The sequence below is a fragment of the Anas acuta genome, chromosome 12, assembly GCF_963932015.1.
Source record: "Anas acuta chromosome 12, bAnaAcu1.1, whole genome shotgun sequence".
Lineage (NCBI taxonomy): Eukaryota > Metazoa > Chordata > Aves > Anseriformes > Anatidae > Anas > Anas acuta.
This window is the reverse complement of record NC_088990.1, coordinates 5,200,137-5,216,728: the sequence shown is the minus strand read 5'-3', so window position 1 is coordinate 5,216,728 and position 16,592 is coordinate 5,200,137. Positions and strand designations below refer to the sequence as shown.

General features: G+C 44.6%; 1 long non-coding RNA gene across 24 annotated transcripts in view; it reads right to left on the bottom strand.

Annotated features, from left to right (window-relative positions):
- LOC137863262 (uncharacterized) overlaps positions 1 to 16,592 on the bottom strand; it is a 48,401-nt gene that overhangs the window by 24,647 nt on the left and 7,162 nt on the right. For 14 of the 24 annotated variants that reach the window (XR_011100783.1, XR_011100784.1, XR_011100795.1 and 11 more), the window contains exons 4-5: positions 10,490 to 10,533; positions 1,705 to 2,050 (exon numbers count right to left, since the gene is read on the bottom strand). The exons of 1 other annotated variant lie outside the window; for it this stretch is intronic. This is a non-coding gene — a long non-coding RNA (uncharacterized lncRNA). Of the gene's footprint in view, positions 1 to 1,704; positions 2,051 to 10,489; positions 10,538 to 16,592 lie in introns of all 24 variants that reach the window. 9 more of the 24 variants (XR_011100791.1, XR_011100792.1, XR_011100787.1 and 6 more) reach the window with 9 other exon arrangements.

Genomic DNA, 16,592 nt, shown 5'->3' with positions numbered 1-16,592 from the left:
GTTGTAAATCTGCTGCATTGCCTCCTGGCTGTCGTTCCTGAAAGGCAGCAAACTGTTGCTTCAGTAGGTAAAGATTTATTTACTTAATGCCTGGTGTCATCAATGAATTCAGCCTGGCAATGGCATCACACTTGTCTAAGCTAATATACAGCTTTTCACTCCCCTTTTCTTCCCATTCCAACTTATGGCTTAGTATTAATGCCCACCAGTTGGGCATTCACCAGTGTTATAGCTGAGGTGGATGAAGTGATGGATGAACACGGTTTTCCTGTACATAACTGGAAGTCCAGCTGGGTAGATCACATTATTTAATGTGCAGTCATCATATTTGCCTTTAAAAGCAGCTATATACTATTACTTCTTCTATTATTCCATCTCTTCAGTGCTTGACACCAGGGATGAGTTGTGCTATGCATTTTGGTGATGATTTGTTTTCTTAAAAAATGTGGAACCACTTGGAGCTTAAATCATTGCTGTAGTAAGTTAGTAAGTTGTCCCTACTTGAGAAAAGTCTTGTGTCAGGAGTAAAACTCCTTGTTTGGCTGTGCTGGGAGAAATAGAACAATATTTAATTATGACAATTCAAACTCATTTGGGTTCCTCCAAGTGCAGACTATATTGATTTACAGTACTAATATAGAAAAGGCAGAATTAAAAAGCTGGTTTATTTAGAAACTTACTTATTCCTAAAAATGTCTGTTCAGCTCATTTTTAAATCTGATTTCTTATCCCAGGTGAATTACAGTGCATTTCTGAATCTCAAGAACTGCTTGTGCATGATAACAGCTGAATGAAGTACCAGTATAGCTCATTCGTTGTGGCTGTAAGATTTGGGTTGTTTATGTATGGGACAATGGGGTTTGGCAAAGGGAGATTAAGAGCACCAGAGACAGAATAAATGACCATGCCTGGCTAGTGCATGAGACTTAATATAAGTGTAGGATCACAGACTGTAAGTTCTGTGGCAAATGAAACCAGCTTTCAGGCAGAATCAACAACTTGTTCTGAAAAAAACAGTAAGGAAAATCCGTGCCAGTGTTTCCGTACGACAAATGAATTTAGGCAAGTTGAAGATAATCATGATTATTTAATATTCTGCAGCTTTACAACTCGATACTCTGTGGACAAAAGATCAGAAGGCTGCTGAGTCCAAAGTTTTGAATCTTTGGGTCAATATGCTTCTCATGTCTTCAGCATTTAGTTTAATTTAGGAGGAAACAGTTCTCAGCTAAGATAAGATCTCAAACAAAATTGACGTGGGCTCACAACATGGCCTAACATAACAATTTAATCTATCCTGTGCTTGCCCTGAAAGAGGGCTTAATAACTGTGGTATGATTTCACCTGCTGCTTATAACATTTGCTCATTCTTTCTTCCCGAGCAAGTTAGGATTATCAGATGGCCAGCAGCTTTGTTCATGGTAGACAAATGTGAATTAATTTAGGATTAATAATAACAGGTTCAATCCTGGATTCAGTGGCAGCCTTAATGAATGGAGTCTTTGGAAGACAAATATTTGTTAAAAAGGAATAATTAATTGTCAATTTTCTCAGAAACTTTCCCCGGTGTATCCAGCCTCTGGTGTATAATCTGCAGGGGTGTTCTCCAGCCCCTGGCATTGGAGGCACCATTCTGACCTTGCCATTTCAAAATCCAGAGTTTCAAAAGGCATTACTTGGTGTGAGGAAAAACATGTCTCTTACCCACAGGATTCTTTCAGGGCCTCCTGGCGATCTGCTGCTGGGGAGCAAGGAGAGGGGAATATCCATGTTGCTGTGATCCATCAGCAGTCAGCACTGGCGAGAGGAGTACCCAGAGGGAGGAATCCAGGTTGGACCTGGGTTTTGGCCCACTCCTAACCACTGTCTGAGGCATCTTCCAAAATCCTGGGAGAAACCCCACATCCTTTGCTGCTTTCCCTGTCTCTGGGGAAGCAACCAGAGCACAGGGCAGTGCAGTGCCTGGCCACAGAGGCACTGCACAAAGCTAAGTGCTGGACCATGGTAAAAATCAGCAGACTTCTGTTAAATCACCCTGTGGGCAATACTACTGTGGGGAAAAAAAAAAAAAAAAAAAAAAAAAAAAAAACAGTCGTGTTTAAGGTTAGAGCTTTTCGTTTGCATTGGAAGCTTTTTTCTTTTTTTTTTTTTTCACCCAGTAATATCCAGTTGCTTAATTCCATTTGAAATCACCCGGGGTTGGCACCTAAATACCTAAATAATCTTGTCCTTCATGCCTGTCAACATCTTGAGGCACCTAACCACCTTTAGAGATGTGGTGTGAAAGCTTGTGAACGATGCAATCGGGGAGGGAAACAAAAGACAAGTATCCCTATTTGCTGCCCAAGAATCCACAAAGAATGCTGCTTCAGCTCTGCTCTGATTTCTAATTAGATTATGAGTGATGTAGGACTCTGAAGCCAAGCTGGAGTTTGTGCTAGCACTTTGCATGTATGAATGACAAAGGGACACCACTTTCATATTGATTTAAGTGAGCGGGTGGAAGAATGTTTAAACATCAAGTGCTTGATGCCCCAGTTTTCCAGAGCACCTGGAAATATCAAATTAATTCCAGGTGTTCTGCCATTAAGACAGACTTGCTGCTTTTACAGCCACACACACAAAATGTGGCTCCCAGTTCCACAAATAAAAACGGAGTGGTTTCTGCTCCCAATGCCTTGATAACTCTGACATATTGCAAGTTCTGGAAAGAATTTTAATCTACATAGTTTTTTAAATGGGGAGGGGAGTGAGGGGGGAGGGATTTTAAATATGCTGCATACAATTTGTGATGGTCATCTCTAAAATGCAGCTCCATTATCCTTTTCCATTTGGAATGAATGAGGCTAATTAATTTCAGGCCATACTTGATGAGGTCAGCACCATACGAAGGGTGCGTGCTAGACATTGCTAATCTCTTTCAGCTGAGAGTGATGAATTAAAGATGAAGCATTCCTTTGCAGGCCTAATTTAGAATGTATATCAAAAACCTACAGCAAATAATACTATACCCTACAACAAAGGAAAACTTGTTCTCTCAGGCTCCCATGTAGGGTTGATTTTAAAGGCATTTTCATTTCACTTTGGAATTCCAGCTGTGGATGGGTGAAACAGTTCAGAAAATTCAAGCTTTCTCTCTTTCTATTGCTTTTATGGACAAAAGTAGGCAAGGGGGGGCTAAGGGGAGGGAGAAACTAGTCGGTGTTTGATCCTGTGTGTGCTGTGATTCCGACTGTACGTTCAACGTTTAGGAAAGCTGCCAGGGTCTTGCGCTCCCCAAGTACCTGTGACGTGACCCCTCTGCAGCACGCACAGAAATTTTACTTTTCTTTTTTTTTTTAAAGTCTGAGGGCAAAGTGGAGGAGTGTCCCCTTTTGCTCAGCTCCCTCTCCAAGGATGCTTTGTTGGACGTTGCAGGCTTTTCCCTGGGATGCAGGATGAGCATGGCAGTTCTGCTGGGTCACCCATCGAGGACACAAGCTTCCAAGCCAACAGTGAGCTGCATTTCACTTTTGCAGGGAAAAAAAAAAAACACCTCCCTATGCAAGAAAAATAAATAAATAAAATTAAAATAAGAGTCCCGACATATCTTGCAGTGCAGGCAGTGAAATCTAAGAAAAAGTCACTGCAAAAGCAGACGCACCAGGGCAAACTGCTGCAGAGCTCTGGGGTTTGCTGCACTTGCTGCTGAGCCAAGTTTTACCACCTTGCCTTTGGGCAAAGTGGCCACCAAAGTCAGTGGGAGCTTTGGACTGCAGGATTTGTCCCTGTGGGCAGTGAGAAATTAGCCGGAATTGTTGTTTCAGTAAAGCAGGGGCTCTGAAATCCTAATCCAGCCCCTGACGAAGGATGCTGAAAATCACCTTCCCCCACACTTTGCTGTTTAATACCTGGCAGTTGGGTGAAATTCTTGACAGGTTACTGCAGTGAATCCAAGCTCCCAACTGGTGGCCATAAGCGGCTGCTGTCTTTGTATCCCAGTAGTCCTCATTAGAACAAAGCTGCTTCGAATTAAATCCAATCTACATGCCGAATCAATCTTTCAACCCTTTGATTGCTTCTGAAAATATTTATATTTCTTAATAATGCACATTTTGTCCCACAGCCTGTGATTAAACCCAGACAAGGTCCAGGGAAGCCTGAAGTATATGTGGAAGGGGTTATTTTGGACAGGAAAAGAAAGATAAAGAACACAGGTTTTTCCTATTGTGAAACCATTAGAGTGTATAAATCTAGCAATTGCAGTTGTATAAGCATCAGAGTGGGGTTGTAATAAATACAGATTGGAGTATTATAGTAACCAAATGGAGTTTATGGATTATGTTCACTAGTTCATATTTCTCGGCTACTACAAGCTAACTAGCACCGTGCCGCACTCAGCTCTATTAATATTCCCTGTTAATATTCTCTTTCCATGTTTGTTGGGGAAAATAAGTTAGAAATCGACCACCACTTTCTGTAAAACAAACATGTTTAAAGACTCATGCCCTCCAAAGGAAAGAAAGAAAAAAAAAAAAAAAAGAACAAGGAGATGCTTTAAAGAGCCTGTGTTAGGAGGGCACGGGCTGCGGCTGGCTGAAATCGGCTCCGTTCTGCTTAAAGTTAATAACTTCCATCTGAGTGAGAATCTGGCCCTAATATGGGATGTTTGCTGCGTGAAAATGAGGGTGTAAAGATGAAGACAATAACGGCTACTATCCCTTAGCCGGTTACGTTCTTAAGGTGGTAAATAAAAAGCTTTGGCTGGGGATGCAAAACACACAAAGGCTTTGAAGCTGTGCTTTGTGGTAAATGGCATATTATTCCCTCCTCGAAAAGTAGCATACATCACAGGTAAGATATGTGGAGGAGAAGGGAAGGATACATTCCTTGGCTGAGAAGGAGCCCGGAGGGGGCCTGATCCTGCACAGCGGGAATTTGCCGTCGATTAAGAAGGTGGCTGGGGCTGGGGACACCGATCAGATAAAGGCACTGTACCTGTCTCCCTCCCTAAACATAAATGACTGCCCTTGTCTATAATAAAAGGGAAAAATTGACTTCTGAAAACATGCCACGATAAATCTCCCTGGATAAAGCAGTGCCATGCCTGGGTGAGAGGGAGAGAAGTCCTAGAAACTAAAAATATGTAATGCTTATTTAACATCATTGTCAGCAGCAGCATCACACGGTGAATGCAGCTAATATGCTTTATCACTGGGCTGGTGAATGCTTGTGATAGCTTTCCTTGTGACAGTTTCCCCTTTTTAAAGGAGTAAAAAGAAATATTTCTAGGTAAAATTTTATTCATTGATTCTTTCATCACATATTTCATTACATTAAGCTGTCATTTCCTAAATATGTTGGGGAGGGGGGATGTTATTATTTTACTTACACCCCGCGCCTTGACAGCTACTTTGCATTACTACATGATTAGGATGCTCAGTCTTTAAGGTAGAGAGAAGTTTTTTACCAGCACCAAAAATAAAGGGAGAGGAGTGATGACAAAAAGCCATTCACAAATAGGGTCTGATCCAAAATCTAATGACACGGCTGAAAATGTGTTTTGGATCCGGCCCCCAGCAGAACATTATATCATGCAACCAGTATTTTCTGAATATCTTCTATTGTTTGACAAGCCTGATTTCACACTAAGCTCGGAGTTCGTTTCAGAACAGAAGCTTTTTGTGTAGGAACTTTAAAATGCATCCCTTAGCGAACACACACATACCATCGAGACTATTGTCTTATTAAAGAGTTTAAGCCTAAAGGTGTATGCCTATTTTTAAAAGAAATTTTCTGATTGTAGATAACTGCTCAATTTGATTTAGTGTCCAATGATAGTGATGGGGTTGATAACTGAGCATTCATCGGTAATTCATCTTGTGCTAGTAGAAATTTACAGCAAAGCAGTGCTTTCCCAACACTGACAAGTCCTATTAATCTTCTTCAGACACATTTCAATAGGTGTCTCCATCTGTGCCCAACATCTAAACACTCTGGCATCACTAGGGACTTGGAGACACCTTCATTTCAGGTTACACTAGTGAAAATGTGATACTAGATTGTACTCTATTTTTAACCTAATTCTCTCTTTTCATTCAATTAGCCTTTCTTGCCTGCATTTTTCTACTCATGTGTAACATCCTTTTCCCAGGAAGAGCTTAAAAATGAGATTTAGTTACTTAAAGAGACAGAATCTGCCAGGGCAAGAGCAATCAAGAGCTTAATACCGAAAAGCAGCACAGTGATGCTCACATGTGCAGCGTGGGGAAGGAATTGCCAGCCACAAGCTGTGTCCTGTGCGGCATGCCCCCCGTGTTCCTGTCCTGCTGGGACTCTTGCAGGCATGGTTAGGTTAGGCAAGGTCTGAAACTAAACACCCCAACTCCAGCTTTCCAAATTTTAAAGCTATTGCAAAGTATTCGGGGTCTGAAATCCAATATATACCAAAACATCTCTGTTTGTTCAGGCTGTGGGAGGATCACCACCATACAGCCCCACTTCTCTTTATGTGTACGGCTAATGCATGAACAAACACAGCGCAGTCAAATTACTGCAATAACATTTATGGGTGGATTATGTTCCAACTTCCTCGCTTATTATTAAAAGCAAGAAAATTGCAAAGCACATGGATGAGGCAGGGTGCAAATGCGGGCGAATTTCCCCTCGGAACCAAATGTTGTTTTTTTCACTCACAAAGCTGCGATGAGTTTGCTAGCAGACGCAGCACAGCTTTCGAGATTACTCATTCAAAACTGTGTGTTTGGGTTCTTTTTTTCCTCTTTACTCCATTTACACTCGCCTTTCAGAGAAGAGCAGATGCGAACCGTTTGGTTGGCCTTGGGTGCGTTCTCCTGCTCTGAACTTTCTTCCTAGAGAGCGGAGCCCGAGCTGCGTGCCTGCTCTGGGAGCAGCGCTGCCCCACGCCAAGGCAGCCTCAAACTTTGTTTCTGGCTTTATGAAGTTCTCTCGCGAGTCATATTATAGGTCTAAATGACCTTATTGTAGGTGGCAAGTTTAAATGTGCCATATTAATAACTTGTTATCCAAGACAAATTAAGTCCTTATGTGTCAAAAGCACTCTGCTCTGGATTACCTACAAGACAAGTATTTATTGAATAAACGTTGGATCCAATTTCATTTTAATGTGACTGACTGTATGCTTCAGCCCCTTAGAATGAGATAAAAACACTCAAACCTATAACTGTGTTGCAACATTACACCTAACTTGTCTATTTCTATTATTGTCTTTTTAATGTGGGATATCAAAAGCGTTTGGGGTTTTTAAGGATTTATTATTATTATTATTATTATTATTCTGAAGAGCAAGGAGAGAGATAGAAAAAAAAAAAGACTGGCATTCAGCCTAAAGAGAAATCATTGAAACAAATTAATCCTATGCCGTTTAAATTGACATGGTAATCCATCATCAGCAAAGGGAAACTCTGAAAGCAATCTAGAATCTGCAGTGTTCTTTCACTGGCCCTCAGGCACAAAGACAGATAGTAAAAGAAGAAGAGAAAAAAAAAAAAAAATCATAAAAGTTAGCAGCGCCTCAGAAAAGGGAAGGGATAGAGAGAGCAGCTTTCACTTTTCCTGCTTTCAGATGTCCAGTTCAGAAAGCAAGGCTGATTAACCTCCAGCCGTTGCCTACTATCGTTTACTTCTGTATGTCAAATCATCTTCAGCTGCTGAGATATGAGTAATTTCAAATAGTGCAGAGCCCCATCCTATATAAACTCCGCCATTGAAAACTACGCCAAACATCAACTTTGGCATTTCTGCTTACAGAGGGCCTTTTATTAGCCTAAACTTGATCGCTCCAAATGGACAATAAATTCTATCTTCGCAGCCCTGGAGAAAAGAGCTGCACTATCCTAGTAGCTTAACAGCCAGGATTTTCATATAGCTAGCATGGAAAAGCTGGGGCTCTGGGGCTTTTTTTTTTTTTTTCTTTGGGTTGGGGGGGATGTTGGTGTTTTTTTTTTAAGTTTGCCTATGCCCTTCTTTTTCAGCAGGGCTGCCCACTGTAATGTGTGGTTCCCAAGGGTTTTTTCCAATCTAGTTTTAAATATCTAAAGTGATGAAACTTTCTGCACCTTTAAAATTTTATTATACTTATGGTCAGAAGCAAACGTAAACCTCTTGGGCCTTGAAAGCCCGTTGCAATACAGCCATTATCCCTGTAATGTCAACAGAGCTACAAAACTCTCTAGAAATAAACCTTTTAAGAACAGCTTTCCCTGCCTTGTGTTTTCTTTTAAGGTCAGTGGTGCATCACTTTTTGGAAAAAGTTTCCCCTCCCTGGCCAGGTTTAGCAAGCTGAAGTAGAATGTATGTTGCTAAATGAATAGGTTTAATTTTAGACACTGAAAAAATAAATACGAGAAGAGAGCGAGGGCAGGACTAATACCTTCCAGTTAGAAACAGACATGGTATAAAGCAAAAGTCAGAACTTTAGTGCCAGGGGCAAAGGGGTGAAAGGCTGGCTAATACGAACCATATCCAACATCTGCCCTATTTTAATTTAGCAGGGATAAAGTTTCTTCTTTTTTATTATTAAGAAAACTTTATGTGGCAGAGAAGCCCATGAGCTGCGTTATCAAAACTGGTTTATTGTCACACCGAAACTTAGACCTGTTAAGAGTTTGCTGGGCAAAGAGATAAAAACTCCCCTTCGCTCTCCTTTTATGCTCTGTGACAAGCCTGGGCTCGGGTCCTGGTGTCTGGGATGTCCTTTTCATGTCTTTATGAAGTGCTGTGCTTGGGTCCGTCATATAAAGAGGAGGTTAATTGTTCGGGATGGGTCCCAGTGATTGATTCGCCAGGTAAAAAATAAAACTAAAAAAATAAAATAAAATAGCAATCTGGAGATTTAAAACAAAACCCTGCTTAGAAGGCATTTGCAGTAGTCGCTCTCTGAGATGAGCGATGGTGGTGGAGTACAACAAGTGCAAAGAATAGCCTGGCTGGGGGACTGTGTGCTAAGCAGCACAAATTGCCAGGCTGGAACATGATCTCACTGCATGTAGAAGTTTTCCGCCTCGATAGTGCAAATTCTACTATAAAATGACAAAATATAGCAAAACACGTGTGAGTGGTTGCTGGAGTAAAAGAACAAATTGGTTTCTGACAAAGGGAGGATGAATACCTTTGGATAATCTGAAGTTAGAGTTTGATTGAAAGCATAACATTCCTTTAAGCATCAATATGCTCGGGATCCAAAATATGGTTATTTTATTACCAGTTAATACTCAGATCAAAGCAGAACTCTGTAGCTGGAAGGGACGTTCTCTCTGGAAATAAAGTTCCATGTAATTATTTCCTATTAAAAACTAAAAGTGGTCTTAGATTCAGAAATTTCTGTTTCCTAGCATGTGATATAATGCAAGCTTGTCAAGAGGGAGCAGACGTGCCATTTTTCACTGTTTGCTGGTATCCCTTTGCTTTAAAGTTTTCGGTTTGGCTTGAACTCTCTTTGCATGTGAAAAATTCTCATCCAATTTACCTCCGTCAAACACAAGCAATTCTTTTGGATGATATCAACTAATTTCTTGCACGCAGAAATTAGAATCTGATATAAACTAACACCATTTTATATAACGTCTGCGAACAGAAGGAGAGAAAAATACAAAGAAAATGATAGAGTGACTGATAGGTGGTTGAAACTTAAACCTTAAATTGCAAACTGGTATTTTAGTATTGGGCAAAACAGCTCATCTTAATTCAATTCAGGACATGGAGCTTAAAATATGCACTCAAAATACTTCCAAGAAAGCTGCAACCTTTCAAAGGAGAGAGATAAGGATGTATTTTAATTATGAGGTTATAAATATGCAATCTATTTTTTTTGACCACCCCCTAATGCAGTATGTAACATTGTTCAGATGCAGTTATATAGCTGTCTGTCTCTATTCCTGTCCAGGGTTTGGGTTTTATTTTGGGTTTTGTTTTGTTTTGTTTTTCTGATCATTCAATCTCTATTTATGTCATCTCTGAGGCAGGCCCTGGAAAATAGGAACTGCCAGCCTAAATAATCTATCCTTCTGTAGTTTTAAACTAGCAGAGAAAAAAAAAAAAAAAAAAGGGAATGGTTCCTTTTTACAGCTGGTGGGCTGGTATTATAAGTAAGAATATGAAATATTTAGAGACATTATTTGAAACTTCCATCCACTTCTGATTCTGCAAATTATTTTTGATCTGTCACTCAGAAATTAAATATATATATATAGTCTGTAAAGAGTTCAATTTCAGAGGTGCAGAAAGGAAGAGGAGTCAGAAATAAGGCAGCATGTATAATTTGGTTTTAACATTTTTTTTATTTTTTGTTGACTGCTCAGCTATATTGTTCACTAGATGGATGGCTACAATATAAATCTATATTAAGCGCTTGTTAAATAGGGAAGGAGTTGGGACATTCAGCTGGGATATTGTTTGCTAGCTCAATTAGTATCCAAAGAATTTGAAAGTACAATAAATGTATCTGAAGATCATATCTAAACATACTTACCAAAAAGTACCCACCTCTCTCGGCAGTTCACATATTTCTGCCTTCTGACTGGAAGAAGGAAAAAAAAAAAAAAAAGGAGGAAAAAAAAAGCATTTCAGATGTATAGGTTAAGATTGGCGGATGGCAAGGTTTGTGTGAAATACAAAGAAACCTGTATTTCACTCAACAATTTCATTGCTTAAACATATAGTTTAGAAGCATCTTTTCCTTAAACATGCAGTTCAATAGCATTTTCTTCAAAGGAACAATTCAATGTGTTAAAAGATTTAAGAACAAAGAATGTGCAGCAAAATGCAAATTCTTCCAGTGTTATACTGTGTATGCAATTATGTATGGAGGCAGATAGATATAATTTGAGAGTTATTAACTTTCAACATCAATGATGTACCCTGAATCAATACAGTGTAACTACCTATTAAAATATAAACCAGGTGTGTTACAAGCCAAATACAGCCCGAGAAGCTTGCCTGGATATTATTATTATTTTTTTAATCTTTAAAGCTTACAGCTCGACTGTGGACAAGCTAAAGAGATTGGTGCTGGTCCTAAAGATGGAGCCCGCTTTGCCTTTTGCAATATGTGGCGTTTCCAGACTGGTGCCTTTCCTCCCATTTGGAAAACGATTCAAAAAATATGATAATAATTTTTTTAAAAAAATCAGGAATGGTGTGAAGGGAACGCGTTGCCGGCCCGGTGGCAGTCCCTCGGGCAACTCCCGGTGCCGGGAAAGCGGAGCCGATCCCCTGAGCCCCCTTTGCCCTGGGCTGGGGGGAGCAGAGCCCCCCCTGACCCCTTCGCCCTGCCCCCCGCCCCGGCACACGCCCGCCCCCCCCCCCGTCCAGCGCCGTTAACCCGCGGCGGGGCCGGAGCGGGAAGGGTTAATGAAACCCAGCTCTTCCCGACCTCCGGGGTCAGACTCTTCCTATCTGCAATCTAAGGAATTAGGTAAGGAGGTTAGGGGCTGATCGCCAAAGAGCTCGCAGGCCCTCGCAGCCTCACACCTGAGCGCATCGCCTCAATCACTCCCCCCCCCTCCACACCCAATGCTCCCCCCCAAAAAGGCGCAGCCGGCGCCCGTCCTGAGCACGGGTGGGGGCCCCACGGGAGATGCCCACGGGCCAGGATAAGACTCCCTGGGCCCCCTCCCCTAAAGCGGTGGCCAAAAGTCACCCTCTCCTCACCCCCCAGCCCTGCCCGGCCGGCTCTGTGCGGCTCGGGGAGAGGGACGCTCGGATGGGAGCTGGAAGCTGCTCCAGCATCTGCCCTGCTGCTCGGGTCCTAATTTGGGGGGGCTGTTTCGGCCAGCAGCTCTCACACCGCGGCTCAAACTTTCTTTTCTGTCGCTCCTTTCCCCCCAGCCCTCCGCTGTCGCATCCCCTCGCAGCTAAAGGCAAACGCGCGGAGAGCAGGCAGCGCTGGGAGACGGCCCAAAGAGCAGCGAGTCGAGGCAAAGGAAAAAAAAAAAAAAAAAAGAAAAAAGAAAAGAAAAGCGGAGCTTCCCTAAAGAACATATCTAACGTGGATGGGCAGAGCCCTGCCCTGCTCCCAGCTCCGTGCCCTTTGGCTCTGCCACATTTGCTCGTCCCCAGCAAAGTTCCCCCAAGCGTGCCCTGCTCCGGCGGCCCCCCGGCTCCCACCCGTCCAGCTCGGGATGATTTGAGGCATTTTGTCATTTTCAGAAATGCTGATGTTTTTTATGTTATTTTTTTTTATATATAATGCCACTTGTGGTCACCCTCGAATGGCAGTAATCTGTAGATTACATATTACGAGCCTTGTCATTACGTGGGTAAAATGAGGTGGTTAAACGCTAAAATCCATTTCCCTCGCCACGTTTGCTTGGCGAGGGAGGGGAGGAGAGGGGAGGACAAAGTGGGAGGAGAGGGGTTTGCACCCCTGGCACCCCCGCGGGCCGTGCCTCCTCCTGCTGCCTGCCCTCCCTGCCTGGAGGGGAACAGGGGGCTGCGACCCCGCACCTCACCTCGGAGCCAGGCGGGCGCCTGCTCCAGCCCTCGCCTTCCCTTTACTCTTGTCTCTTTTGTCCCCATTTTGGTGGCGACTTTCCCCTCTCTTTGCTCGGGAGCATTTTAGGTTCCTGCTCTCCCCCCGATCGCCCCTTTCACGCGTGTCCCCGAGTCCTCCCTAGCTGGCGTGATTCCTTGGGAATGCGGGTCTCATCCCGTCCCTACCTTTGCCGGGTCTGATTAGATATTATTTTTTCATTGGCTCTGCTACAACGGGTTCCTCCCTTTAATCTCTCACTATATTTTCCCCCTCCCGGTATAACCAAATCCATGAAATTCACAGCCTCTCTCTTTGACACGACTGGCTCGTCTAATCACTCCATATCGATTTCCCTAACTCTTTTCATCCAGCTGAAGACACATCTTAAAACACTCCAAGCCAGAGTGTGCTCTTTGCTTTATACACACTAATAAAATGATTTACCCTTCTCTCTCTGCTCTCCTCACAGGAGAAAATCGTTCAAGTCCCGGCTATTTGTGTGTGATCAGTAAATATTTAGTGTGGCGACATCTTCAGCTCCTCTGCTGATCAATACGCAACCCAACAGGAGGTGGACTATTGTCCGGGCAGTGACTTGCTGAGATCTCCTTCAGATGAATTCCTTGCCCCCCATACCGCCTGTTATGATTTACCCTCGAAGGTAACCAGCGAGTAGAGAAATTGAGGCTGTAAAAGCGGCTCTTTCCAACCTGTTTACCGCAGCGTTAAGCCACCTAAGCAAGAACTGCCTTGCTCTTCCCCACCTCCTGTCCCTCTCTGGTGGTCTGGGGCTTCCAAAACGCTGCTGGAAAAAGGAATGGCAACCCAGGCAGCCGTCGCACGGGCTCTTGGCTTCCCTGCGCCCCCCTGTCCCACGGGTGGCAGCCGTGGAGCTCGGTGCCACGGCAGGGGCCGGTCCCCGCTCCCTTCACGCAGCATCCCCAGCACCGGGCTCCTGGAGGGCACCCGGGTTTTGGGGGGCTGCGCGGTGCCCCCCCGGCTGCCAGCCCTCCTTCTGCTGCGGCTCTGCCTGCCCCGGGTTCAGCTGAAGCAGAGCTGGGGCTGAGAGCTTTTTTCGGGTTGTTTCTCATCTGGGTTGTTTTATTTTTTATTTTTCTAACAACGTGGAAAACCTGCAGCGAAGGAAAAAAAAATGGGAATGGAGAAGAGCTTAAAGCTCAGCTCCTGGGGTTGACCCTCCACGAGAGCTTTCCCAGGGTGATAAACCGGGCAGAAAGAGGAGTTGGGGCGTGCGTGCAGCTCTCCCCCTGCCCGGCCTGGGAAGCGCCCCCCCGCGATTCCTTCCCCACGCAGGGGCAGCTCCGCGCCTGGCCGGGTGCCCCCGCGGGTGTCCGGCTGCGGGCCGGGTGCGCAGCCCCCGGAGTGCCGGAGCCTTGCGGGGGGGCTCCCGCAGCCCCGATCCCGCACAAAGACACGGGGCCGGGTTGGGCAGCCGGGCGCCTGTTATCCGAATGTAAACCCGGCTCCATCCACCTGTTAACTTTGTTTAGAAACCACTTTCCCTAATGGCTTTCCGCGAGGTTATTCAGCCCGTTACTCGGGTATGGGAGGCAATGGAGGGGAAAAATCCATATGAAAACCTGCTTACATCCTCTCTTCGAGAGGACGCTTTACACACCTTGCCTAGACAGGGCTCCTATAGAGCGCTTATCTCTCGTATATATCTTTATACTAATGCATACTTAATTGGTCTGTCTTGACTGTCCATATAAAACAATTTAATTAGGGTGCTTTCTGCTTTGGAAAGAAAGAAAAAAAAATCTGCCCAGCATTTATTGTATTTAGCACCAATACAGGCAGAAAATGTTGCACAAGTTTTTGGTTGAAAGAGCACCTATGTGTCCATTGAAGGGCGTTGATCCGAAAAGACAGAGAGGACAAGTAAAATCGATTTGAAGCGACCCTCTCTGTCCCTTTCACACCATTCAGACACTCCATTCCTTCTAAGACAAAGACCCAGCGCCTTGGGAATGCTGGCAAAGGGGAAAAAAAAAAAAAAAAAAGGGAAAAAAAAAAAAAAGGCTTCAATCCCCCCAAGCAAAAGGGTGAGCTCTGAAATTCCTTCATATTGCTGTTATTTCCCCCCTCCCCTCTTTACACCCCCTCCACAAGATATGTTCATCTCCAGGATTTTCTTCAATTCGGCGTCTAACGTTTCTGCTGCGAGGAATGTCCCTGGGAGGGAGGGAGGGAGAGAGGGAGGGAGGAGGTAATTATGGCTATTAGTGCTGCGAGCCCAGCCTCAGCCCTGGTCACTCGCAGGCTTTTAGGGTTAAAATAGCCCTCACCTCTGACCTTGCGGAGCAGAGCCGTAGCTATCGCCACAAGTTGGGCCAAAGTTTTCAAATGCAGGGCTCTGCAGCACCGGGGGGGAGACTTCTCCCTGGAATTATTCGTGGATGGTATTTAAATCATCTTCAGTCTATTTAATTGTGTCCCCCTCCTAACCCAACAATCCTTTTTAGAGAGGTAGGGGCAAGCTCGGCATGCCCTGCTCCCACTGCCTCTCCCACTGCTCTTTCCACTTAGCTTTAATTTGGCAATTTGTTTTCAGGCACGAAAATGGTTATCACCCAGCTGAATTCCCAGGTCATCCTTTCATCCACGGACCTCGAGAATAAATTTGGGGGGACACACGACCTCCCTCCTTCGGGCTTTCCCCACCACCACCCTTCCAGCCCTGCAGGGAAAGGAGCTTTTGGAAAAGGGAAGAGAGGGCGAGAAGAGGGGCTGTGCTCCCTGCGTCCCCCTCACCACCGACCCCTGCGAGGAGGGGGGCACATCGTGGGGCTGGGGGGCGAGGAGGGCAGGGGAAGGACCCCCCCTCACAGATGCCAGCACCCCCTTGGCGACAGGAAAAATTCATTCAAGTGGGATACGTCTCCATCTTTCAGGTGCTGGATGGACTTAGCAGGAGTAGGAACTTGCGGAGCCCCTGTGCGTGGTGGTAAGGGGCAGTTATAGGATTTCTCCTTCCTCTGATCGATATCGGTCGTGGCCGCCCCCCCCCCTGCCGTCCCCGCCCCGGCCCCGGCCCTCCCCGAGGGCTGCGGTGACAATTGCCTCCATACTTTTTCATCCCTGTTCTTGGTGGCAAAACCCCATTGTAATTTTCATTAGCCCAGTAAACATGCAATTAACATGCAGCACTGTGGTTAACTTAATTCCTGTTTTAAGGCAAGGACAAGCAAGAAATGGAAGAGCGTTTGTTCCATTTGTCAAGTATGACACACTTCTCACCATAACAGTTTCTGAAAATAAAAGCTCGGCTCCCCACCACCACGACCACCACCCCTCTTTCCAGAAACCCCACACACTGATACACGCACACACACACAAAAAGGAGCAGGAATCCATTAGTTGGAGAGTATTCTCCTGCCAAAGGCGGTATAATGTATTCCAAATTTTCCCAAGCCCTCACTGTACTGGGGTCCCGTTTCCCCCCCTGGGGAAGGGGGCTGGCGAACTGATATTCCTCGTGGCTAAGGGCTCCAGCCTCCCCCGAACCGTATTTTTTTTTTTTTAATAAAATAAAACAAACGTGCTTGCCATGCCTAAAAGTTGCCATGTTTGTGAAGGGGGTGGGGAAAATGTCTCCAAGGGTTTCAATTAGCAACAAATGATTATTGCAACGGATTTTTGGTAATGAAAAAATGTGGAGTACCTCTTTCTAGCTGGGATCTCAGGGGCAGTGAAAGAGGGGGGGGGGGGGAGAGAGAGGAAGAGAAAGGGAGAGAGAGAGAAAGAGATTGCTGATTAGCTCGGATTCTTTCCCAACTTGCTGTAGCGTGTGCTTGCGTTCCCTGCCGACCCTACACAGGACACTATATATTTTTTCCCCTTCGGTGCATGTGTTGATAGTTCAGCCTGTAGTTGTTTGCGGTTGGCTTTTTTTTTTTTTCTTTCTCTCCCTGCCCGGGAGGGGGGAGGTGGGAAAGGGGGGGCTGAAATCGGTCGCATCCATCCTACCCCCACAGTCATTAAGTTAGGAGATTTCCCTCTTATTTTTTTTCCCCCTTTATTTTTTTTTCTCCCCAATTGGAAGGGTGGGTTGTGATTTTTTTTCTTTTTCTTTTTT